Genomic DNA, 27003 nt, shown 5'->3' with positions numbered 1-27003 from the left:
TGACATTGGGGAAACAATTGCTTCAATGCTGTGCTGGTTCACTCATGTAAACTAAGTGCCGAACACTACGCAGTAGATAACAAGAGACATACAAAGTTGACCTTTCAGCTGAATCACTAAAAACTGCGGTAGATTAATTTCATCCATGCATCAAGGGCTATATTTTCTCCACAGAGTAGAGAACCACAAGCTTGTATCTGGATCCAGATCCAAATATATTTGGAGTTTGGTATTCAGATCTGGGGTTTTTGGTTCATCCTGTTATGGAGACAGAGGCCACTGAGATCAGCATCTGAAATGCTGCAGAGTTGGGGGGTGTTTGGGTCTAGAGTTCTGGTTTAGTTCCATCTCTGCTTCATTCATACTCTAAAGCCAGAGGGACCTTTATGATCTCCTGCATAACACAGGCCATCAAATTTCATCCATATACTTTCATACTATGAAGCGTAAACTGACCTGAATAGGCAGAATACCCACACATATATTTCAGTACTATAGTGTTTTCCTTACAATATTAAAATCACTCACTGTTGGGCTACATACCATGGAAGATCTACAGTTCTAAATGCATACAGGAGTGGAGTCCAAGCAGCAGGAAGGAAGCACCTGAGCTGTTACATGCTTTCTTGAAGCCTATATAATGCAATAATACCTTGCAATTACATAGCACCTTTAATCCAAGTAATCAAGTCACTTTACAATCAAGTCACTTTACAAACATTAATTTATTACATCTCACAACATCCCTGCTAGGAAAGTATTTATACTACCCTTTTTACAGATGTCTAAACTGAGATACAGAGAGGTTAGGTGACTTGCCCACACAATGAGTTGGGGATATAGGACCCAGGAGTTCTGACTCACTGTCGAGCTCTGCTTACTAGACAGAACTTCCTCTACTTTGATTTTTAAAAACCCATTTTGACTAATACACTCTTTCCATTCCACCTGGAAAGTATCAGTGCATCAAGTTTTTCTCTGAATACATGATTTATACAATGTATGCAGTATAAAAAGATTACACTAGTAATAGCACCCAGTTTTATAGACCTTTACCTAGACATAGGTGTTGGAAGTAAGAGTGCTGGGGGTGCAGCAGCACCCCTGGCTTGAAGTGGTTTCCATCCTATACAGGGTTTACAGTTTGGTTCAATGGCTCTCAGCACCACCATTATACAAATTGTTCCAGCACCTCTGGCCCTTTAAATCCTGAGGTATCTCAAAAGGCTCTGACCAACCATATATAAAATGTTCACTTCAGCCACCTCTCAGGTAGAACAGAATATTTCTTAAATAGCACACAGCAACACTGCACAACAATTTGCTACAGGAAGGGAAGAATCACATCTAAGGGCAGGGCTACTTACAAAGGATTTGTCTACACACTAAGTGGAAGTGTGATTGTAGCTAGCACAGGTAGCCATACCCACATTAGCTTTAACCTACCTAGCACAAGTGCATAATACTGAAGATGTGGCAGCATGGCCATCAGCTAGCAACCTGAGTACCTCCCCAGAGAGCCTGTACTGCCCATGCTGCCATATCTTCACTTCTATGGTTACTCACACTAGCTCCATTAAAGCTAGCACAGTTATGCCTACCCATGCTTCAGTCACACCTTTACCTGCAGTGTAGACATACCCCAAAAGAGAAGACAGATGGAGAATTAAAAAAAACCCAAAAAACGAAGTGGAGTTTAATACACTTAAAAATAATCCTGTGCTACATCCTTTCCCTCCTGCCGCCTTTATTTGTAAGGGGCCAAATCCTCGACTAGTGCAAATCAGCATAGCTCCACTGACATTAACTGATGCAAGATAAAATAGATATAAGCAAGAGTTAAACCACCATTAGTGCTTCTACATGTGTGGTTTGAATCAAACAAGTTGAACTGATTCATTTCTCTAATACAGACAAAGGCATAGTCAAGGTGCAAATCAAATGAAGTTTTAGGGCTTGATTCTAAATCACATCAAGGCCCTTTTATATGCTTTGGAAGCTTAAAGGGGCCCTAAAGTGGGTTTAAATGTCAGGGTAGTGTGAAGGGGTCATACTGTAAATGAGAATTATGCCCACTAAGTCAATGAATTTACATCAAGCATTCATCACTAGAACAAAGATATGTAAAGTTAAGGATCAAAGGCCATCCTCAGGGGCGTCTTCATATACAGGAGACTGACATTGACATCAATGGGTGTTAAATATGCATATTGAGGAACAAACAGATCCCTGAAACTGCCTTTTGTGCTTAGGGTTGTAACTTACATGTTTCTTTAGAGCTTGCAGATCTAAGAGATCGCTACTATACAGATGCACAACAAGAGACACTGAGAATGGAATGTCAACAGCAGCTCTTGAGTTTTCTTGCTTTTGTAGCTTAAATGTTACTTTATCTTTTCGTTTCTTTTTTGCCCACTACAGCATCAACAAAGAAAAACTGCTACAATCCTACAGCCCATTTCATTGCCCTAGACCTGTGCATGCAAAGGGACCGGCCTGGCCACTTCCAACCTCACTATAGTCCTTGTAGAGGTTTCTTTTTGGTGTCTGGGGTTTGTACTGAGGAGGGAGGCGGAGACTAGAGGAGGGGTCAAGAAATGCTCATAGTCCCTTCTGTGCCCCTGAAAGGATATTGGGGCAGGTGTGGGTGGAAATCTCTGATTGGATCCTTGCGGATGTTTCCTCCTACATAGACCTGTCCTGCAAGTTTTACCCTGGCAGGAGGATGAGCTGGGCCTGAGGTATGAAGCACATTTCCCTGAGATTACATCAGCTTCAGTCTGGACACAGTAGACATCTATGGAAACGGATATACTTCGTGGCCCAGTGAAGCTATGAGTGCCAATAGGCATCTACAGCAAACTTCCAGTAAGATATATCACTGCTGTTACCGGTAGAGGAGCTATATCTGACCTGATAAAATGCCATAAATGCAATTGGTACAGAAGAAGAACAAGGAAGAAATGACTATACCAATCTCTGCTGTTTTTTGTTACTTTCTTTCTACATCCTCTCCTTGTTTATCCATACCATTCTTTCCCCTTCCAGCTTTTTGCAACAGTCAGAGTGACGCAACGTCAGTGTAGACACTGTGCTTGGCTATGTTGCCCTAATTGGCCTTCAGGAGGATCCCACAGTGCCCATCCTGACCACTCTGATCAGCACTTTGAACTATGCTGCCTTGAGGGTATGCAGCCCTCCCGCATTTAAAGGCCTGGGAATTTTTGAAATTCTTCTTCCTGTTCTTAGCGTGCACAGTTCAGGTCTTCCCAGCACTATGCTGGCTTTCTGCAGCAGACACTCTCCTGTGTGGAGCACACCAGAACAGTTGGATCTGCTGAGTCTATGGGGAGAGGAGGCTGTGCAGTTGCAGCTTCGCTCCAGCCGTAGGAACCGTGATATCTATGGGCTGATTGCTAGTGGCATGCAGGAGAAGGGGCTCGAGAGGGACACGCAGCAGTGCCGTGCCAAGATCAAGGAGCTGAGGCAGGCACACCAGAAGGCAAGGGAGGCCAACCGTTGCTCTGGTGCGGCGCTGAAGACATGCTGCTTTATAAGGAGCTGCACACCATCCTCAGCAGTGACCTCACCTTCACCACCAAGAGCCCTGTGGATACTTTGGGGGGACTGGATACTTTGGAGCCAGCGAACTCAACCCCCAGTGACGAAGTGGTGGATGAGGAAGTGGAGTTGGAGGATGATGTGAAGCAAAGGGCAGGATCGTCTGGTGGTGCAGCATGTGAGGACCCCTTTTCCACTCCGGAGGGGTCTAGCCAGTCCCAGCACGCTGGCTCTGGCATGCAGGAGAGGGGAGCTCCGGTAAGTGCTCATTTTGCTTTGATACTGAACAGTGAGGAGATTGAGCTCTCATGTACTTTGTTATATGGCAGAGGAGGGATAAGGGACAGACTTTAACAACAGAGGCTGTCCATCTACGCACTCCTCCACACCAGCGGAGCACCTCCATCAGATAAGGTGGCAAACCAGGAGGAGTAAGGAGGATATGTTTCCTGAGGTGCTGCAGTAAACAGATGCAGCACATTGTGAAACAAGAGCCTGGAGGGAGACAATTGATGAAAGACTAAGGCCTGATAGCTTGGAAAGGACTCCGGGGCAGGAGTGGATCATAAAGCTCTGGGAGGGCCAGACAGAGATGAAGTCCCTCCTAATCCCACAATCTAAGTACATCCATGCAGGACTCCCCCTGCAGAACTCTGGTCCATGCCCTCCCCAAACTCCCCCATCACAGTCCTCACATGTTCCCAGCCCCTTTCAGCAGGGCCGTCCTTACCCATACGCAAAGCATACAACTGTGTGGGGCACCAAATTTCCTGGTGCCCTGCGTGCTGCTCCAGCTCTTCCCCGGGGCTCCTGCCCCAGCCCTGTCCCCATGCCCCTGAAGATTGCAGCCAGGCCCGACCCTGTACTCATGGCATGGTAAGTGGAGTGACCCAGCCCCAGCCTGCTCTGCTCCCCTGGCTCCCAGCCACGCCGCCAACGAGTGCTGGGGGGCGGTTCCCCCCTCCCCTCAAGCCTGGGAGCCAGGGGAGCAGAGTGGCCTGGGGCCACAGGCCTCCACGGGCAGGGGGGAGCTGGGCCCAGGCCTCCATTGGGGATGGGGGCTGGCCACTGCCTGCGGGAAGTGGAGTGACCCGGCCCCAGCCTGCTCCACTCCCCCCTGCTCCCAGGCTTGGGAAGAGGGGGGAAACATCCCCCAGCACTCGCGGCTGGGAGCCGAGGGAGCGGAGCAGGCTGGGGCCGGATCACTCCACTTCCCGCAGGAAGTGGCCAGCCCCCATCCCCCACAGAGGCCTGGGGCCAGCCCCCGCTGCTCCCACCCGCGGAGGCCTGGGGCCAGCTGCATAGGGCACCAAAATAGCTAGGGACGGCCCTGCCTCACAGTGCACCAGGCACTCCACACCTAAGACTGGAGTTTCCCAAAGAAAGCTGGAGTTACACATCGCTGCGAGAACCCTAACCCTTGAGACGACGACTCATTGTCATGTCCCTTGTGTGACCAAAAATTTGTGTTTTGTCCTATTATTAAACTTGAATCTTAGAAATAAAATGAGTCTTTATCTGTGACATAAACGCATCAGTTAGTGCTAACACTGAAACACAGTGGCGCTAGGTAGGACTATTTGCTCACTACAATTAACGTTCAGGAAGCAAGCTCTACAGGGGTAATTCAAGGCAGCAAGTAATCCCTGCCTGACCAAATGCATCACATAAAGTCAAGTTAATGGGAATCATTGTCAAAATGCTCCTTCAAAGCCTCCCTGATTAGAATAGCCCCCACTGTGCCCCTCTAATTGCCCTTGTGTCTGGCTGCTCAAAATCCGAAGCCAGCCAATCAGCCTCAGCGGTCCATCCCTAGAGAAACTTTCCCCCGTCACTTAGCAAATATTATGTAGAGTACAGCAGGCTGCAATAACCATCAGAATATTTTCCTCTTTGAGGTCCAGCCGGCCAAAAAAACAGCACCAGCGACCTTTTACTTGGCCAAAGTATTCAATGGTCATTTGGCACCTGCTGAGCCTGTTGTTGAAGCACTCCTTCCTGCTGTCCAGTTTCCCAGTGTAAGGCTTCATGAGGCGTTGGGGCTAGAGGTAGGCAGGGTCTCCGTGATCACTATGGGAATTTGCACATCCCCTATTGGAATCTTCTGGTCTGGAAAGAAAGTCCCAGCCTGCAACCTTCTATAGAGTCCAATATTCCTAAAGATGCATGCATCATGCACCTTCCCTGACCACCCTGAATTGATGTTAGTGAAACGGCTCCGGTAATCCACCAGCACCTACAAGACCATGGAGAAATAGCCCTTTTAGTTGGTGTACTCTGTCGCAAGATGGCCAGGGGCCAAAATTGGGATATGTACCATCTATCGCCCCATTGCAGTTAGGGGATCCCATTGCCTCAAAGCCATCAATTATCTCTTGCACATTATTGAAAGTCACTGTCCTTTGTAGCAGGAGGTGATTAATGGCCCTGCACACTTACATCACTGCAACCCCCACAGTGGACTTTCCAACCGCAAACTGATTCACAACTGACCAGTAGCGGTCTGGAGTTGCCAGCTCCCACGCAGCGATCACCGCTCGCTTTTCCACAGTGAGGGCAGCTTTCATTCTGGTGTCCTTGAAGCACAGTGCTGAGGCGAGCTCCACACACAGTTCCATGAAGGTGGATTTGCGCATCCAAGAGTTCTGCAGCCCCTGCTTGTCATCCCGAAGATGCATTACGATGTGATCCCGCCCCTCAATGCTTGTTTCCCGAGCCTAATACTGACGGTCCACTGTGTGCAGCTGTTCCGTGAATGCCAGCAGCAATCTTGAATTATTTGTTTTCATGGCAGACATCACCAATTCACTCTCTGCTTCGCAGCTCATGAAATACTACAGGACCAGCCACGTTGTGTTCATAAACTCATCACCAGACTCGTCAGCAGCTCAGGGTCAGTGCTGGCAAGCAGAGGTGGCGGGTACACGGTTTACAAGGGCAGTTGAAAAATGGCACAAAATGAAGTAGGAGGTCCATGGAATGATGGGACGGGAAGAACTGCATCACAGGACAGCAAGCATGTCCCCATGATGCATTGCGATCCATTCCCAGAGCTCCCAGTGCAGAGGGTGGTGAGTTGCACAGTGGGATAGCTACCCACTCTCTGTCACTACTCTCTGTCACTACTCAGATAGCACCCACAGTGGGTTAGGTGCTTTGCAGAATAGGTAAGAAGATAATCTAGTCAGATAGTGCACTTAGCTGAGATGGGACATATCAAAAAGCAGTATGACTGAATAAGATATTTTTGCATGTTTTATTTGTTTAAGATTTTCCCATCACCTGATTAGTTAACCTCTCTGTGGGCAGCACTAGGGTCTAAAGACTTTGGGGGGAGGGGAGGAAGGGGGCTTAAAGTGTAAAGGGTGGATTCCTGACAGTGTGAGGGGAGTTTCTGATGAAGAGGCTATGTGGAATTAGGCTGGGAGGAATAAGAGAATAACTCAATAGGGCAGTTAATCTTAGAATCTCAGGGTTGGAAGGGACCTCAGGAGGTCATCTAGTCCAACCCCCTGCTCAAAGCAGGACCAATCCCCAACTAAATCATCCCAGCCAGGGCTTTCTCAAACCTGACCTTAAAAACTTCAAAGGAAGGAGATTCCACCACTAGTTAATCATGCAGCTTGGATAGAATGAAGGACTTGGAGAAGAGGTGAGTAAAACAGGATGGACAGAGGAGCCAAGATGCATAAGACCTTGAAGGCCAGGGGTAGGAGCTTAAATCTGATGCAGAAGGCAAGGAAAACATGGTACCTGGCTCAAAGTTCTGGGGCGCTTGTATTTGAGTTTCTAGTTCTGTCCTGTCACCAAGGGTAAAATACAGGAAGAGTTACAGTGCATTTGACTAGGGAGAGAATGACTTTTTTATCCTCTCAAATTAATGCTCTATCTTATTCATAAATCCAAATTAGAACAGAATGTAACCACTGTATTTATAGGGAGCTTATACAAGAAAACTCTAGGATCCTTCTCACCATGGCAACTGGAAAGAAACTACCCAATCCAAGAACATTTCCATTTTCTTCAACACTAGCTCTTCACTGTTCTTGCTTCTCAAAAGGAATGAATTCACCCAGTTCTTGGTATAGTACTTGAAGCCTGAGTCTTAGCTAGAGTACCACTTAAAGTCTTCTTGTACCATATTAACCCCAAAGCAAATGCAAACACTAACAACTTATCATTTGTGCTGCAGAAAGTTACTGAAGAATGGGATCAGTCCCTGTGAAATATCTGTAAGCCTGATTTTCCTTTGAACTCGTTTCACACCAATTTGATGCCATTACTTCTGGTTTATACCAATGTTTTCAGAATCAGGCCCAGTATTTTTTTTCATTCTGGAATGCATTGTAGATTTTTATTTTATTTTTCACTGTGGTTTATTTTAAACATTTCATTAACATTGCATGAGAAAAATCTGTTGAAAGTTTTCGGTTGAAACTAGACTTGCCAACTTTCTAATCACACAAAACCGAACACTCTTGCCCTGCCCTTTCGAGGCCCTGCCCTTGCCCCACCTCTTCTGATGCCCCATCCCCCCTCCCTCTGTCGCTCACTCTCCCCCACCCTCACTCACTTGCTCATTTTTACAGGGCTGGGGAAGGGGCTTTGGGTGCAGGAGTGGGTGAGGTCTCAGGCTGGGGGTGCAGGTTCTGGGATGGGGCCAGAAATGAGGGGTTCAGGGTATGGGAGGGGGCTTCAGGCTGGGGCAGCAGGCTCTGGGGTGGGGCCGGGGATGAGGGGTTTGGGTTGCAGGAGGGGGCTCCAGGTTGGGGAGTGGAGCCGAGGGGGTCAGGGTGCGGGAGGGAGCTCTGGGCTGGGGCAGAGGTGCAGGGGTGGGGGGCGGGCTCTGGGAGGCAGCTTGGGTGCAAGATGAGGCTCATGGCTGCGGCAGGGGTGTGGGAAGAGGGTCCAGGCTCCAGGAGAGAGTTTGGGTGTGGGAGAGGGCTCAGGGCTGGAGTGCAGAAGAGGGTGCGGGCTCCGGGAGGGAGCTCCAGGCTGGGGCAAGGGGTTGGGATACATGAGAGGGTGTGGGCTCCAGGTGGCACTTACTTTGGGGGGGGCTTCCCAGAAGCGGTGACATGTCACTTGGCTCCTAATGTTAGGCACAGCCAGGCAGCTCTGCGCAGTGCGCGCTGCCTCCACGTGCAGGCACTGCCCCTGCAGCTCCCATTGGCTGCGGTTCCTGGCCAATGGGAGCTGCGGAGCTAGCACATGGGGTGAGGGCAGTGCGCAGAGCTGCCCTGGCTGCCCCTGCGCCTCGGAGCCACGCAGAGCCAGGTAGGGAGTCTGCCGTGCCCACCAACCGGACTTTTAACAGCCCAGTCAGCGGTGCTGACCAGTGCCACCAGGGTCCCTTTTTGACCAGATGTTCTGGTCGAAAACCGGACACCTGGCAACCCTAGCTGAATGCTTGAAGGAAGTTTTCGTTAAGTGTCTGTGCAATCAGCTTGACACCACCTTTATTCTGATGGACAAACAAGAAGTCACTCCCGCAGAAGCACTACTCATAAGGCCCTTCTCTGTAGGCACTCTGCAAGCAAAATATACTGAAGTGACTGGGCCAGATCCTCAGCTGATGTACATGGCATGGCTCTATTGACTTCATTGTAGCTACACTGATTTACAACAGCTGAAGATCTGGCCCAGTAACGTGGCTTTGTTGGGACGATGGAGGTGGCCTCACCGGAACTGTAGCTGCCTTCAAGGAGACACTGGAGACCCTGTCATAGGGGTATATCTACACTGGAACTGGGAGGTGTAAATTCCATCTTGAGACACTCTCACGCTAGCTCTGTTCAATCTCGCATGCTAAAGAAAGAAGTGTGGCTGCCATGGCATGAGCAGCAGTAGGGGCTAGCCTCCCTCCATATGCACCTATTACCTTAGCCAGAATCATAGGTGGAGCAGCTAGCTTGCAGCAATACTTCTAGTTTTAGTGCACTAGCTCAATCAGAGCCAGCATATGTATCTCTCCTTGCGCTGGAATTTACACATTCCAGCACTAGCATGGGCATACCCTAAGAAGGGAACTTCATAGTACCTATCCTCTGAGCCCCATAATGATGCAGCTACTAATTAATGAAGCTTCTCAGTGACCCCACTGAAGTAGAGGTGTATTATCCCCATTTTGCAGACATGTAACTGAGGCCCTGAGAAGTGAAGGGCCTGATTTGTGGAGATGCTGAGCACCCTTGTCTCCCATTAACTTCAATTAAAGTTGTGGGGGCGCTGCACCTCTAAAGACCAGGCCCCAAATGACTTGCTAGAGTTCAAACAGCAACTGAACCTTTCCAATATCTGAATGGTAGAATTACAAATATTGTCTGTACCACTTAGTGTACTTCATCTTCAGCATGGTTACCAATCCTTACAAAACCTCAGGGCAATGGTTGGTTTGATTAGCTCCATTTGGCAGATGTGGGAGCTCAGGGAAAAAGTCAAATTACTTGGTCAAGGCCAAGGGCACAGAGGCGATATTGTCAGAGCTGAAATTAGAACGCTACCAATTCCTGGCACCCAGTCCCCTGCTCATACCACTACTTAATAATTTCAACCGACATGCTAAAGATGTGTATGGTACTTCTCACCACTCATTCTTTTAAAATGATATGAGACAAAGAAGGGGAAAATTCTGTGGTCCTTCCTCAAGCAGAATTATCCATTGACTTCACAAGTAATTGCACTTGACGAAGGACCACATTATTTTGTCCACATTGTTCATGATAGTAGGGGATTTATAACCCTGGCTAGAGCTAAGGGTCATATGAATAGACATGATCTTTCCCCACAAAGCTTTGCAAATACACCTCAGCCCAAACCTGCAATACCCCTTCTCTGGGACCAGGTCTACATTATAAACTCACAACGGTATAACTACATTGCTCAGGGGTGTGAAAAATCCACACTCCCCTGAGGAACGCAGTTACACCGACCTAACCCCTGTTGTAGACAGTGCTATGTTGATGGGAGGGCTTCTCCCATCCACACAGCTACTGCCTCTCCTGGAGGTAGATTATACTGATGGGAGCAGCTCTCCCATCAGCATAGTACCATCTTCACTGAAGCACGACAGCAGTACAGCTGCGCTGCCACTGCAGTGTTTTAAGTGTAGATCCACCCTGGTAATTCTTGGCTTCTCTTGAGGAGACTGTCAACTATGCTGAGATACGCAGAAGTGTAGGTTCAATTTGTGGCACATGGTACTGGGGACTAGGACTGTACAAGCAAATTCGTTCCCATTTGTGAGCAAAGGCAGAATCTGGATCAGTTCTAAAAGGCTACACGGGGCCCTATTCTTCAATCCCAACGCAAGCAAAACTCCGTTGACTTTAAAGTGTTTTTGAACTGTATGACTGGGTCCTAAAGTGTGTGTGGCAAACCAATTTCCCCATCTCTTAATTTAACAGACATCTGCCAGGAGGCATCAGCAGCCAGAGCCAGCTGAGTTAACACACTGAAAAAAGAAAACTATTATGGTGGGCCATGTTTCTACTATAAAATGTGTTTTCTTTTTCTATATGTGTCTGAGCTGGGCAGAAGGTTGACTCTGGAAAAATAAGTGCAGCCTAGGACATCAAGACATTCTGAAAAACCTGACACAGCATCTAACTCCCCCCACCGCCTGCCTTTTCTTATATATATCCCATGTTGTTTTAAGGAAAGGGGAACTAAATGCTGTAGTGATTCATAACTGCCTGTGGGATTGTGCAACTACCTACGATAGACATCTGGGGCCTGCCGCTCTCTCATGTGAGTCACAGTAAGCAAGATGTGTCTAGCAGCAGCACCAATTTACTCAGTGCCAAATATCTAATCACCTCTCCACCAACTTCATGAAGATCTGCTTTCATTCAGACACTAATAAAGATTTTTAAAAGCATTCACTTCCGGTCTTCTAAATCAGGGGTGGGCAAACTACGATCCGCAGGCCATGCCCGGCCTGTCAGACATTTTAATCCGGCCCTCAAGCTCCCGCTGCGGAGCGGGGTCTGGGGCTTGCCCCGCTCCAGCACTCCAGCCGGGGAGCAGGGTCGGGGGCTTGCCCCGCTCCGCATATGCCATGGTTCTGTGCGGCTCCTGGAATCAGCAGCATGTCCCCCCTCCAGATCCTATGAGTAGGGGCAGCCAGGGGACTCGGCACACTGCCCCCACCCCAAGCGTTGCCCCCGCAGCTCCCAATGGCTAGGAACCGCAGCCAATGGGAGCTGCAGGGGTGGTGCCTGCAGACAGGGCAGCACGCAGAGCTACCTGGCTGGCACCATGCCTCCACATAGGAGTCGGAGTGGGGACATGCCACTGCTTACAGGAGCACGGGGACGGGGCAGCGCGCAGAGCTGCCTGGCTGCGTCTCTGCGTAGGAACCGGAGGGGGACATACTGCTGCTTCTGGGAGCTTCTTGAGATAAGCGACACCCAGAGCCTGCACCCCTGACCTCCTCCCACGCCCCAACACCCTGCCCCAGACTTGATCCCCCGCTCCTGCCCTCCAAACCTCTCGGTCCCAGGCCGGAGCACCCTTCTTCACCCAAAACCCCTCATCCCTAGCTGCACCCCAGAGCCTGCACCCCCAGTCAGAGCCCTCACCCCCCCCGAACCCCAACCCCCTGCCCCAGCCCGAAGCCCACCCCGCACTAGGAACTCCTAATTTCTGGCCCCACCCCAGAGCCCACACCCCCAGCCAGAGCCCTCCCATACCCCAACCCCTAATTTTGTGAGCATTCATAGCCCACCATACAATTTCCATACCTAGATGTGGCCCTCGGTCCAAAAAGTTTGCCCACCCCTGTTCTAAATAGATTGGAGCAAATAATCTACTCTATAAATTTAACCTCTTTTGGTCACAGAATGAGCATGAGCAGATCAGTTTCTTCCAATTCACTTATTTGAATCCACTCCAAGCTTTTTTTCATTGCTGGTCACAAACAGCTCACTGCAAGTATCTAATACTCTACACTCAGACTTTGAGCTGTGTTTGTTAATTGTGGCTAGCACATAACTCACATGATATTGCTTCTGTTCACAGACTGGGTCAGTATAATTTGTAGGGCGTAATCCTGCAACCTGCTCCAGGAGGATAGATCCCTGCTCCCACTGGAGCCCCACTGAACAGGCTCAGAGACCCCCTTCAAACCCAATGGATTCAGTAAGAATCATAGAATCATAGAATATCAGGGTTGGAAGGGACCTCAGGAGGTCATCTAGTCCAACCCCCTGCTCAAAGCAGGACCAATCCCCAACTAAATCATCCCAGCCAGGATTTTGTCAAGCCTGACCTTAAAAACCTCTAAGGAAGGAGATTCCACCACCTCCCTAGGTAATCCATTCCAGTGCTTCACCACCCTCCTAGTGAAAAAGTTTTTCCTAATATCCAACCTAAACCTTCCCCACTGCAACTTGAGACCATTACTCCTTGTTCTGTCATCTGGTACCACTGAGAACAGTTTAGATCCATCCTCTTTGGAACCCCCTTTCAGGTAGTTGAAAGCATCTATCAAATCCCCCCTCGTTCTTCTCTTCTGCAGACTAAATAATTCCAGTTCCTTCAGCCTCTCCTCATAAGTCATGTGCTCCAGCCCCCTGATCATTTTTGTTGCCCTCCACTGGACTCTTTCCAATTTTTCCACATCCTTCTTGTAGTGTGGGGCTCCAAACTGGACACAGTACTCCAGATGAGGCCTCACCAATGCCGAATAGAGGGGAATGATCACATCCCTCAATCTGCTGGCAATTCTCCTATTTATACAGCCCAAAATGCCATTGGCATTCTTGGCAACAAGGGCACACAGTTCACTCATATCCAGCTTCTCGTCCACTGTAACCCCTAGGTCCTTTTCTGCAGAACTGCTGCCTAGCCACTTGGTCCCCAGTTTGTAGCGGTGCATGGGATTCTTCCGTTCTAAGTGCAGGAATCTTCACTTGTCCTTGTTGAACTGGAATTTTCCTTGTACTTAACAATAATACCTAGCTCTTACATAGTTAACAAAGCTGTGTGAACTCATCACCTTCATCATTTGCTTGTATGTTGTATCCGCAATCCCATCCTCTTCCTTTTGTGTTTCAACTAAGTCCTTCATGATGGGAATGGTCTCTTGTCATGGGCACTGTCCAGACACAACGGGGCCTTGTTTCGAAATGGGGCCCTTGGCTGCTATTATAATATAAATATTTACTACTAACCCCCCTGTGGCTTTGAATCTCTCAGGGAGAGCGAGCAGTTTAGGGAGATGCTGTAAAGAATCTAAATTAGGGAAGTTACAATGTGCCTAAGGTGTCAATCTCAGAAATATTAGGCTGCTGTAAAATACTGGCCCAGACTGTGCCACTCTCCCAACGAGTAGTACCTTACTTTTCAAGTAATCCCCTGGATTACAATGGCGCTGAGTGTGCAGTAAAGAACTACTCAACATGAGTAAGGGTCATGAATAATGGCTCTTTGGGGCTGAGTGCAGAGATTATGTTTAAATTGTCTTGGCATATTCACACAAAGGAACTGTCTAAATTTACAGTTCTAGTTGCAAAGGGTGTGGTCGGATCCTTGTCTGGCTTGTTAAATTGCTTCTCTGTCAGGGCTCTGGCAAAGGGTTTGGGGAATCCTGTTCCTTCACAGTCAAGCAGCATTCCATTCCATGTAGAATATAGCCTTTCAGGTGAGTACCCTATTGACCTCTATTTTAAGTACAGATATATCGATTCCACTGCAATTATAGGACCTTGCATAAGAGTTTAAAATTTGGTATCTGCAAGCACTTGATCATTTGAGCTTAGAAACTCTGGTGCTAAAACATTCACCTAACACACCAAAGGGGTACAAGCACCAGTGCAGTAAGTTTATTTTGACAGGTTTCAGAGTAACAGCCATGTTAGTCTGTATTCTCAAAAAGAAAAGGAGTACTTGTGGCACCTTAGAGACTAACCAATTTATTTGAGCATAAGCTTCCGTGAGCTACAGCTCTGAGCTGTAGCTCACAAAAGCTTATGTTCAAATAAATTGGTTAGTCTCTAAGGTTCCACAAGTATTCCTTTTCTTTTTAAGTTTATTTTAAAATTCAAGCAACTATGCAAATAAGCTTCTTTGCAACACTCAGATAGTTCAATGCCTGGGTCACCTTTGCTGAAGCCACACCTTTGGAAGGTGTGCCACCTATTACGTCATTAGGGAAGTTCAGAGAAGGGGGTAGGACTTCCTCCTCCCCTTCTCTTTCTGCTGCCCACCTTTCTACTATGCAGTGGAACGCTGCCCAGGTAGCTATAAACATCTCTCACACATCTAACATTGTGAACTCTTTACAAACAAAATACGTCGCTATTTCAGGCCCAATCACATAGTTCTACTGACATGGGGCCGTATCTTCTGCTCCTATGTGATCCATGGTAGGAATGGACCTAATGCAAAATATCAGCTGAAGTGGACCAGTTTGCATAAAAAGAGATGGATCCAAGAGGTGAATTTAGCCTATTGTTATTACCTTGGTTAGCCATGTTAATCTCCTTGCTTTTTCATTTAGGCTATCCATTTTATTTTGATTTACATTTTTATCCAAGGAATATGAAAGACAGTTCCAATCTACCAGTTCTCCCTCCCAGCTTCGTCTTTGATTGAGCCATCTCTCTGATAAAATACCAGAAGAGGTGGAGGAAAAATATTGTGCTGTATCAACATGAGATCCTCCTTTCCCTTTGGTGAAATTAGCATTTGCTCCCTCCAGTCCTGCTGAAATCTCTTGTCTAACAGAAGGTAAGCCTGAATTCTCTTGTGTGGGCATTTACAAATCTGGCCATGGCATTGAGAAACTATTGCCATGGTTAAATCTTCAGATACCTCCAATATTTGTCAGTTCTTCTAAGAAATCTTTGCTGTCACTATATCCCAGGAAATCCCATCTCCTTAATCTTGTTTTCTTTATTTATCATTAAGCCCAGCTCCCAATAACAATCTGCATATGGGAATAAAATAACTCTTTAGAATGATCTACAATTAACATCTCCTCTATGTATCCCTAAAGACTTCAGTTAGGGATACCATTCCTTTCATTATCACAGTAATCTCACGAGGGAAATTAAAAGGCAAAAATCACCAAAATTACTCAGCTCCCTCATTGACTGTGCACCAGTCAACCTGCACATCATACTTCTCGACCTTGTAGTCTGCCAGTGCGTGACACGAGCCATCAAAATGTGTGACCAAGATGTGGGACATCTGTGTTTTGCTGCATGTCTTGCCATAATTGGCAGATCAAAACGGTTTATTAAAAAAAAACAAACAAAAAATGTTGCGTTTTGAAGGATGCTTCGTCACTGTGTGAATTAAATGAGACAGTTTTCCAGACTGTTAAAACAGGGATCATTTGAGGAGGGGTTTCCCTGCTCACACTGGGGGCTGTGGATTTGGGGAGAAGGTTCTAACCTGGGCTTCTTCTGGGGCACCAAGGAGAGGGGTATTTGGTTAAGTGGATTGGTCTCTACCCAGGCGACCCCCAAATTCAGTTAATGTTGCCCTCATGCTACCTATACACGTATACTAAACCAATACAATACATGTAATGCTGCTGGTCCTACAAGCAGGACCAGGGCTGCAGGTTTGTATAATTTTTGGTGGTGCCCAAAACGGGTCCAAGTCCCGCCCCCACCTGCCTTGTAAGCCAATATATATATTTTTAAAATAATGTAAAAATGGACTGGAAACAGTAAGCATTTAACAGTTCCCCTATATTGAACAATTTTGGTGTGGGGGAGGGGGGGGATGAGGGCTCTGGCTGGGGGTGAGGGCTCTGGACTGGGGCTGGGGATGAGGGGTTTGGGGTGTGGGCGGGGGCTCAGGGCTAAGGCAGAGGATTGGGGTGTGGGGGGATGAGGGATCTGGCTGGGGTGAGGGGTTTGGGGGGTGAGAGGGGGCTCAGGGCTAGGGCAGAGGGTTCAGGTGCGGGAGGGGTGGGCTCTGGGGTGGGGCAGGGCTGGGGATGAGGAGTTGCGGTGCAGGCAGGCTGTCACGGGGCTGGGGCCAGAGAGGAGGACTCCACAGTCCCCCCAGCCATCTCCCCCCCAGCAGCACACTCACCTGGCACCGGCACTGCACATGCTACTAGAGGCCAGGCCCCTCTCAGGTCCAGGAAGCCCCCTGGCCTCCCTGTGGTTCGTGCCGGGTGTGGGGCGAGGGCTGCCATCATGTGTGTGCCGCCTCCTCTCCTCCCTCAGCCTGCTGCTGGCACAGCTCCCTTTTATAGCCAGCAGCAGCAGCGGCCATCGAGGGAGCACAGCGTGGAGCAGCAGGGCAGCCACCTGCTGCCCAGGGCACAAGCAGGGACGCTCCGGGGGAGGCGTGCGGGGCCGGGGGATGCTCCAGAGGAGTCACGCGGGACAGCAGGTGGGGCCGAGAGAGAGACCCAGCCCTGAACATTGGTGGAACCAGGCCCCCGTGACCTGAATTTGCTGGAGCATGGGCACCACGGGCCCATATAACTCACTGCCCCTGTGCAGGACTCCATTACTGCTACCCTATTGCCCTCCTGGGCCTAGAGGCCCTTAGCCTCTTTTCTGGCAGCTTTGGGCTCCACACTCCCCTTTGTCTCAGGTGGATAAAAAAGTTTACTTCCTAAGTTAAAGTTCTTTATCCATCTTTAATAAAATGACTTAATGTTTCACATATAATGTTTCAATACGTACATGCAATTAAAAAGATAGCAACCTTACCTTTGTTAGTCCACACATAAATTCAATAGCCCCAGTCCTCACCAGTACCAAAGTTGCTTTGCACCATGCTGGCAAGAAAATCATCAGTGGCTACTTATGGGGAGATCATTCCACTGTAGGCACAGTCAGTATAATGACTCCTACGCAACCTATTGCATTTGGAGTGGTGGGTGTTGGGTGTGGCTAATGGAAAGGGGACATGGCCATGTTTTCCTGGAATCCCAGCAATCTCCGTCTTCAATTATGTATTCTTGGGGCCTTTGGCAGTCATCTTAAACCATTAGAACAGTCTGAAGGCTACTCTAAATTATGCCAGGGGACTGATCTGGAGTATAGCTGGTCCAGAAACAAGGAGCACAAAAGTGTCTTACAGCTCCGCTTCTGAGCTGTATTGTCTGCTTCTCAGCCACAGCCAAAGACTGGGTTAATACATTTGGTAAGGCACAATTATTAACTCACAGAATACTTATTTAAAAGATGCTAAACTACATATTTAATTACTTTCATCCACATGCGTAATTCTCCACTCAGTGTAGTAATGTAACAAAATTTACATTGGTATTTCAGAGGTGCCGGCACTGTCTGACTCTTGAAGTTCTCAGAGGCTACATCTATACTGGTACCTGGACAGGGGTACAGGGCCGTGTGTATGCTTGCACATATACCCATGCCTCTGCTGAGTGTCCACATATACTGTGCTGGACACAGGTGCACACTCTGTAGGTACCTGGGTACATCCCCACCCACTCTGCCTTCTTTTGGTGCATGAGGTTAGCTCTACAGTTTCAGGATCCACACCCCAGGGTTCTGTGCATCGGAGGAGAGGATCTAGGAATCACCTTGCTGTGTGTGGGAGGTACTGTAGACAGCTTTGCACATTTGACGATGGCACCACCCGCTCACCCTTCTCTCCTGCCCAACTTGGTCGAAGACGTAGAACAAGTGACTGATGATGCAGTTCTGCTCCTGCGGAACAAGTGTGTGTGTGTGTTGGACACAACCCACAAGAATCTTGGGTGAATGGACCTGGACCCTTCTCAAAAGCTGAAAACGGATGACCAAGACAGTGACTGATCCACTGTTACTCCAAAACACAGAGACACCAGACACTGCTGGTTCTGTGACTGTATGTCCATGGATGTGGACCATCACTTCTGGACCAGGAGAACCAGCATAGTGTGGTGGGATCATATCATCTTGGAAAGCTGGCAGGATGACCAGTGGCTGCAGAACTTCAGCATGAGAAAGTAGACCTTCATACAGCTCTGTGAGTAACTGGCCTCAATCCTACCATAGCAGAGTACTAATTTCCAAAGACCCAAACCGGCACAGAAGCGGGTGGCTATTGCCCTCTGGGAGCTGGCAATACCAGACAGCTACTGGTCAGCTGCAAACCACTTCAGGGTGAGGAAGTCCACTGCCGGGACTGGTGCAAGATTCAACACTCATCTGTGCTTGGGTGGTCTCCATCACCAAAGCACCAAAAATTATCGCTGGGTTCCAGAGAATGAGGTTTCCAAACTGCGTGGGGGGCATCGACGGCACCTACATCCCTCTACTTTGCCCACCAAAAGGCATGAGTGAGTGCATCAAACAAAAAGATTACTCCTCACCCATTCTTCAAGGTGTAGTGGACCACAAAGTCAGATTTATGAACACTAACATTGGACACATGGGAAAGATTAATGATGCCAAGGTGATGCAGAGACTGGGACTGTCATGGGGGATGGGGTGGGTCCCCTGTTTCAGCATCATGGTGGACTGTAGATGCAGTAGGAGGAGAAGGAGCTGGAGAAGAAGGTGCCAGTTCCAGATACAGGAGCAGCTATTGTGCAGGCAGAACCCAATTTCATTCCTCTATCACTTGTACCAGGGATTGCAAAAGGGCATACTCCCAGTCCCTTTGGGCAAGCTCTGTGCATCCTGCCCCAGGAACCAGATAATGAATGCCTCTTGTCTTTGAAAAAAATGTTCCTTGTGCTGCATAGCCTGTTCCTCCTACTCAGTAACCTGTTTTTCCCTTTCCCTCATAAAGGGAAACTGTTCCTGGCTCCTTCTGTTGATCCCAATGACCAGGTCTTCCAGTGTCCTTTTCTGTCTGCCCCTACTATTCCTGGGCAGAATGGGTTCACTCTGCTCAGCCGAAGGTCCTGCCAATTCAATCACAAAAACAGCATTATATTTTTTCTTCTCTTGGAAAGTGGGCAAGAAATCCCCCAAGATAACATAACTTTTGCTGTGGAATGCCACAATATTGATACTTTTCAGCATTTCAGGAATGCGATTGTTTCAGGAATGCGATTGGTTCTCTGAGAACTTTTGCAGCTGCCTCGAAAGGAGCACCTGCTGAGAATGGTAGGTAGCATGAACTATTTTTTTTTAAATGTAATGTCACAAAGTCTGTGATGGGGTCAGCGCGTGCATTTGTTTCAGGGGCAACATTAACCGTTCTCATTTTTTTCTTTTCAGTCTGGCCATCATTTGGTGAACATAGCAGTTTTGAAAGTACTAGACTGGAAAAGGGACGTAGTTTTCCAGCCCTATGATGGGATCCAGCAGCCAGAGAGATGCTTGTGCTACTTGCCACCCCCTATAAATCACTGAATGCAGGGGTTTGGTGAGCTATGAAGGTGGACCAAGAAAATCTGTGCTACCCTTGAGTCTTCAGAACCAGCTGGAGTTCCTGCTGTACCAGAAGTTTGTTGACATATGCTTATGGGACTGGGAAGCAATCCAAATGGAAATAAACTACATTCTAAGCTTGCAGATGGAGACTGCATGGAGGGACATAAGCAAACCACTTCAAATGCCCACCCGTTCCCAAACCAGTCCCTGCAGCATCAGTAAATCCAGCTCCCTCATCCAGCGAAGACCAGAGAAAGGAACAGGGAAAGAAAGGATGATACTGCAGCTGTACTGTGTGCCATGGACTTTCCGATCAAGACTGCAAGCCACACACCTCCCCACTGCAAAGGGACACTGCATTGTGTTTGTGCCTCTGCCGCAGCAGATCCCTCACCTACTGCCCTTTCTCCTGGCTTGGGTGGCATGGCTGCAAGTGGAAAGATGCCAGCCACCGGAGCATGGAAATGCTTGAAAACTTTTTTACTGTAACAGAGGACCGCTATCACATTCTTTGGAGAAGCAAAGGTTCCCCTTCTCCTTTCCATGCGTAACTGGTCCTGATACTAAACCCCCTCCCACTCCCCCTTCTGAGTGGCTCCCGTTTGCAAGGGGTGTGTGTGTGTGTGGAGAGGGGGGTGTTACTGTAGTGAAAGTCTGTGACCTTGAAGGAGCAGAAAACAGCTGCAACGTTGGAGAACAATTAAACTTGCACAAATGTTCTGTCCACAAACCAGCCCTTTCCACTCCCTCCATCACTGTCAGCCTGTTGGCCAACAAACACGTAAACCCAGAAGCAATGTGATAGTTCGCTGATAATCTGTTCTACAGCTTCCACCAAAAGAAAAGCTTTACAGTGGTTTCAATAGACTGTTGAATTTACAGTTGTGCCTGGGTCGGGGGTCCTTTGTTGGAGGGGAGGGGCAGAAGGGATGGCCTTCCAGCCTGGACGCAGCTTTGGAGAAAGAAGGAGGTGATGTTGGCGGGGAGGGTGGGGTTTTACCTTACCAGCCTCAGGTTCCAATTCCTACTGAGTCTCAAGGTCCTCCTTGCTTGTCAGGAGGGGCTTGCTCAACCTGCTCCTCTGGGTAGAGATGCAGGAAAACAATACTCCTCTTTCTTCCTGGCCTCTTCCTCTGTGTTTCCCACTAACTCCACACCTTGGCCTTCATCAGCATCCTGTTGGACAATGAGGCCAGCAGGGTTGAAAAGGGGTCATGCGTCACCTCAGCCTCAGTACTGGGTGCACTGGAGAGCACCTGGTCCAGCTCCTTGAAGGGTAGGCATGTTGGAGGACCCCTCTTGGAGTGATTGCTGGAGTCTTTTGCCCTCCGGTACCAGGCCAGTGATTTATCCGTTCCCAGAACTGCGCTGGAGTATGAAGAATGCCCACTGAAAATTCCCAGTAGAGGTGTAAGTTCCTGGTGCTGCAGGAGAAGTCATGGAGGACAGCTAACTCTAAACACACATTTATCAGGATCCAGGTACTGCATAGGTGAGTAGAGTAAAGACACTCCCGAACCCTGCAGTATGTACCCTGCAGGGATCTGTACTCACCCAAACAGTGTTTGCTCTTCTACACTACTGCTTTTAGCAGTGTAGTGTCCTGCTACCTCAATGCTGCTGGATTCTTTCTCTGCTGCAGGGAAAGTTCCAGCAGAGGGGAAAGACTCGGGCAGCAGGAACGCAGTGGGGAAAGACTCCAGTAGCTTTCTGCTTCAGGACAATTTCCTTGTGGGGAGGAAAAGCTCCAGGAGCAACATATTGCAGAGAAAGGCTCTGGCAGCCTTTCCAATTTGCTTCCTACCTGCTAGAGCCTTTCACTAACACTTGTTAGTGTTACACTTGTTAGTGTAACACTAACACAATGTAGACACTGCCTGCTTTTCACTGTGGTGTGTATCTACACATTCTGTACATGTCATTCCTTGAGGTGTGAAGTGTAGATGAAGCCCAAGCCACAAGCACACATTTCTGATCTCAGATGTTGATACAGAATGTCTACAATGGCCTGCTCTAAATACCACTGATGTCAAAGGGAGTGTTTCTAATGATTTCAGACAGCTTTGGATCAGACCCTAAGAAGAGGAGTTGACTGGAGAACTGTATTAACTGGAGTACTTTTGAACAGTCCCATCACACATTACTGTTTGACTCATTTCAATGTTTATATAATTTTGTAAGAATTTAAGAAACTTTAGCATTTATAATTTGTGGACAATTTATAATGTAGCATATACAGTATTGATCAAACTATTGCTAAAGTGTCTGACTGAGATGTTTTCTTTCCCCATTCTTTGGCGTGTGTAAAACATCAATGATTACACATTTAAATATCCACATTCTACTATTGAAGTCTGTAAAGTACAACTGCTTGTTTACCAACCACTATATAATTTATAAACGAACGCCTGTAGCAATTTTTTTTAATTGAGTATGCATTTTTCTCAAGTCACCCTTTATATTTGTTTCCAAGTATATGTTCACTAAAATTCAACAACTTGTCCACGGACCTGATCCAGATCAGATGGAAGTCAACAGGAATCTTTCCACCAACTTCAGTGGCCATTGGACTGAACCACACACAAAGAACACATTTATTGGTATACAAACTTCTTACACATGGTCAGAGTTCAAGCTGCTGTTTCTAATGAGGTGCGAGTATATTTACTGAATTATGAATGAGAGAGGAAGTGACTTTTTAGAATTTAAGAACCTTAACTCAGGCTTTTCTGTTTTTCTTTTTTAAAGAATGGAGTTCATTAACTTTAATCCCATGCAAACACAGGCCTGGATTTTCCAGGCCATCAAGTCTACTTTGCTCACCCAGAGCACCACTATGCCTGGCACTTCACTGCTGCAAGCTCTCTGCGGGACCCAATGTCAGTTGGAGCAGATAACCCACAGCTCTAACTTTTACTAGGGCTAAGCAGCTCAGGATCAGGGTGCTGCAACCAGCTCCCTGACAATCCCCTCTCTTGGTGAGGTAGTGAATCTGCAGCAGTATTTTTTTGTATTTGAATTCCCATTTTTGCGGGAGGATTAAATGAAGAACCAGGATCAAAGTGATAACACATTTTCATTTCTTATTTATGCTTATTTGTGTGTATCGACTGAAGCATCATGCACAATAAAGGAAATGATTTCCAACATTTGTGAACATTTTACTACCCAGATGTTTACTATGGGAGTCTTAACTAGCAGCAAAGATACAGTGCCAGTATAATGGTATTGAAGAATTTATCCAAAGCCAGCTGTGCATGTACAGCACTGACATTTTGGTAACAAGAGAGCGGATGTGAAACCAGCTGCACATATATAGTTTTTGTATTATGTTAAGACAAGAGCTGATGTGAAACCCTGCTTGGCATGTGTACCCTGACCATTATAGTAAGGGAGTACTGGTGTAAAACTATTTGCTTGTGTATAGACCCATCAAAACCCAGCCTGGATCCATCTAATAAGCAGTGTGTTTGGGGAGGAAATATTTGATTTTCATACAAATTCAAGACAATGGGCCTATTCTTAGTTACACTAATGCCATTTTATGGCTCTCTGGTAGCATAAAGAGACTTTAAAATAGGCAGATATTATCCCTTGAGAATATCCCCTCTGCTGGGGGCTTTCCAGCTGGTAGACAGGCTCTACACTAGCCTTATACCCAGCATAGGGGATGGACTGGGATGTGGCTAGAGCACACTGCAAAATGGTTGTTGTTCTTTGCTTCCCAGGGCCCACGGGAACCAGAATACAGGTTAGAGAAGCCCCAAAGATGTTCTAATTTACATCAAAAGCTAGACAGGGCCCTGCATTGGCTCAGAATATGAGAAGCATGAAGTTGATATAGAGAGCTGTAATAGAATAACTAAGAATCCAGCCCAATAACTCCCTAGTTTGTTTTCAATGCAACCTTAATTATGGAGTCACGGCCAGCACCACAATAATAATTATATACATTACTGCAACTGTAAAGTGTGGGAATGTAACATACACAACAGCAACTCACCTGTTCTGGCATCAGGATGCAGCCATTGCCTCAGTTTCCCCTCTGGCTGAACAGTTTATTTGAGTTTGTTAGAAAATTGGTGCCCTCTGGCCAAAATAAGTGTTCTTCTTTTCTGGAGCAAACTAAGGGAGCGTAAAATAAGACCAGGACTCCCTCAGCCCTCCTTAAGCTCAACCAAAAATCACAGGATAGCTATGTGTCCCAACCCCAAGATTACACTGCTACCCTATTTCCTAGGATCACTTTCTTTCATGCCTGTCACTGGTCATATCTCAATCACCTCCACACGAGGAGATCCAACTACCAGCCTGGCCTCTTCCAATGAGCTCAAAACCCCTCCTACATCCTTTGCCTAGAGAGATCCCCACAGTTTACTGTCACCATGGCTCTTTACCTAGCCACACCAGGTTTTACCACAGCATTGGTATTTCTTTAGGTAACCACAGACTGGCTCTCAAACTCATCGATCTCACTGGTCTGAGAAAGGTTGCCTTTTATAACCTGTCCATTTCCTATCATGCATTACAGTCCAGCCTACAATTACCAGACATCTCTCTGGGAACTACAATGTGCAGAATTCCCTAGTTCTCCAGGCCAGAATTCAGAGCAGGGTGGCCTGGATCCAGACCTGCCCTTCAAAAGACAGACTGTCCTGTTACAAGTTACAACTATATACATATACACAAATATATTGAATAAATATATATGCAACTCCATATTTTATACTTGCAGTATGTGGTGAACTGATACTATACTGGTGTTTCCCAGCTGACTGCCCACTCATAATGATTTCTAAAGTACAAAGAGGAGATTCACAGAGTCACAGATTTTAAGATCAGAAGGGGTGATAACATTAATCTAGCCTGACCTTCTGCATAACCGAGACAACAGAGTTTCACCCAACGCTTTCTGTATCTAAATATAATAAACAAACAAATAAATAAATAATACCTAGCTCTTCTATAGCTCTTTTCATCAGTAGATCTCAAATCTCTTTAAGAGTGAGGTAAGTATTATTAGCCACATTGTACACAGGGGGAAACTGAGGTGTATCACACAGAGCAAAACCAACTACACATTCATATAGAATATTATTAACTATTATTATTACGCCATATGATGGCCCAACTAGCATGGTGGCTCAAGAGAGTAAGGGCCTTAATTAGGGGAAGTAATATGGTCAGAGTAGTGAGAGCGGAAGATGATTGTCACAGTAGTATTTTGGATGGATTGTAAGGGGATTGTGAAGAGAAGGATATAGTAGTCAAGGCGAGACGTGACTAAGGTGTGAGCAAGGTATTTAACCAATGAGGACAGACAGAAATTGTTGAAAATATATTCTAAGTGTGCTTAAAGTTATGAACATGCTCAAGTACTTTTCTGAAATGGGACCAGTGTCTTGCTATTTGTCTGGATAATGCCTAGCACCTTATGAGCACTAACATAATAAAAATAATTAAATAATATTAATAAATAACAGTGCACTAAAGACCTGATTTTTTGAGGTGACGGGCCCCTACAATTCCAGTTTAAATTAACAGGAGCTGAAAGCTCAGCACCTCTGAAAATCAGGCCTGAAGATAATTCGATGTGACTGCATGGAGAAACAGGCAGAACCTGCTTTTAATTAACATGACAAAAAATACTTATCTTTTTACTTTGGGTGGCAGCATGGTCTAGTGGACAGGGCACTGGACTAGGAGCCAGGACAACTGAGTTCTATTCCCAAATTGCCCATTGACCTGCTGAATGATCTAGACCAAATAACCTTCTCTATTTCTCTTCCCACTTTTGTCTTGTCTATTTTTAAGCTCTTCTGGGCAAAGCTTCTCTCTTATTACATGTATATAGCTACCACTATAAGGCCCCAGTCTCATTTGTGATCTCTAGCCACTATCAGAATTCAAATAATAAAAACAATGTATACATATAGATATATGTAATTATATATTGTGAGAAAAATCACATTTGATTTTAGAAATGTTTCTGTACATGTAAAATAAATTATGCTTTACTTATTTTAATATTATTTTTCAATACCAAGACTAATTTATGCAGACACGGTCATCTATCAGATGGTTATTATATAATATGTATACTGTGGTAGTGACCAGTGGTCCAATCAGGGATTGGGACCCCAGTGTTCTAGGTGATGTACAAACACTATGAAGATGAAGACATAACTGCTCCCTTGAAAAGTTTAGGATCTATCTGTTTTAAGGAACTGTCTTATTACAATTGTGTGCAGGGAATATTTCTCCATAGGACCATTTGTGAGCTTTTGGTTAACTGCGGAAAGACATTAAGAAAGAAAGACTTACTTTGTTTTGGTAAGTGTTGACTAGATGCGCAAAATTTGCACAGGTCTCAACATCTGCAATCTACATGCACAAAAAACACATTTACACATTAATATATGTGGGTGTCTCTATTGCTACGAAATCATGCATTTGTACTTTAATGGTATCTGTTGTATTTGTGCACAAATATGATCAGCTGGACTGTGGTCACATGCATGCGTGAAGAGCCCACCACCCAAGTACTCACTGGGGGTCTTTCACTCACGCATGCAGGCCTCATTCCTTGATCCCCAGTATCTGAGAGAACCTCACTTGAGCACCAATATTTGTGCGTGCACACTTGTGTGCCAACCCCATCACCAAAGCCCAGTCTTTGTGTGCGTGCCCAGTCCTGCACATACACTCATTGGCATGATGGTGGTTGCTGGGGGCCCTATGCAGGTGGGAGCAGAGGCAGTGGCTGTCTCTCCCTTTGCACTGTTTACCTAGTCACACAATGATGAAATATAAAATCACAGGGAAGCCCCAGAACTCCTCATTAAAATCATGCTTGGAAATGTCAGGGGATGGGGCTCCAGAGCACAGACCTCAGCAGCATGTGTCCCTCCCTCACCACCAGACAATGGGAGGAGTCACCACCAAGGCCCCAGTACATCACGACAGGGGAACGGAAGAGCAGGGGGAAGGCTAGTTCACTGCGTTCCTCAGGGCGGTGGAAGAGAACGAATGCGCCTGCGCACAGCACGCAGCCCTCTTGCGCTTGCGTAGAAGCTTTTGGTGTCGTAACCAATCTTGGCCCTCTTCCCGCCCCTTTGTGACACTGGCTTGA

The 27003-nt window shown here is 46.9% G+C and overlaps 1 protein-coding gene across 2 annotated transcripts in view; it reads right to left on the bottom strand.

The window, feature by feature from the left end:
- Positions 1–26903, bottom strand: part of USP7 (ubiquitin specific peptidase 7) — a 193585-nt gene extending 166682 nt beyond the window's left edge. For both annotated transcript variants that reach the window (XM_043524404.1, XM_043524405.1), the window contains exons 1-2: positions 26762–26903; positions 26196–26255 (exon numbers count right to left, since the gene is read on the bottom strand). The gene's annotated coding sequence lies outside the window, so the exon portion shown is untranslated. The remainder of the gene's footprint in view (positions 1–26195; positions 26256–26761) is intronic.
- Positions 26904–27003: the final 100 nt, after the last annotated feature.

This window comes from Chelonia mydas, chromosome 10, assembly GCF_015237465.2.
Source record: "Chelonia mydas isolate rCheMyd1 chromosome 10, rCheMyd1.pri.v2, whole genome shotgun sequence".
NCBI classification, from domain to species: Eukaryota; Metazoa; Chordata; order Testudines; family Cheloniidae; genus Chelonia; species Chelonia mydas.
Note: the sequence above shows the minus strand (reverse complement) of the source record. Positions and strands in the feature narration are given on the sequence as shown.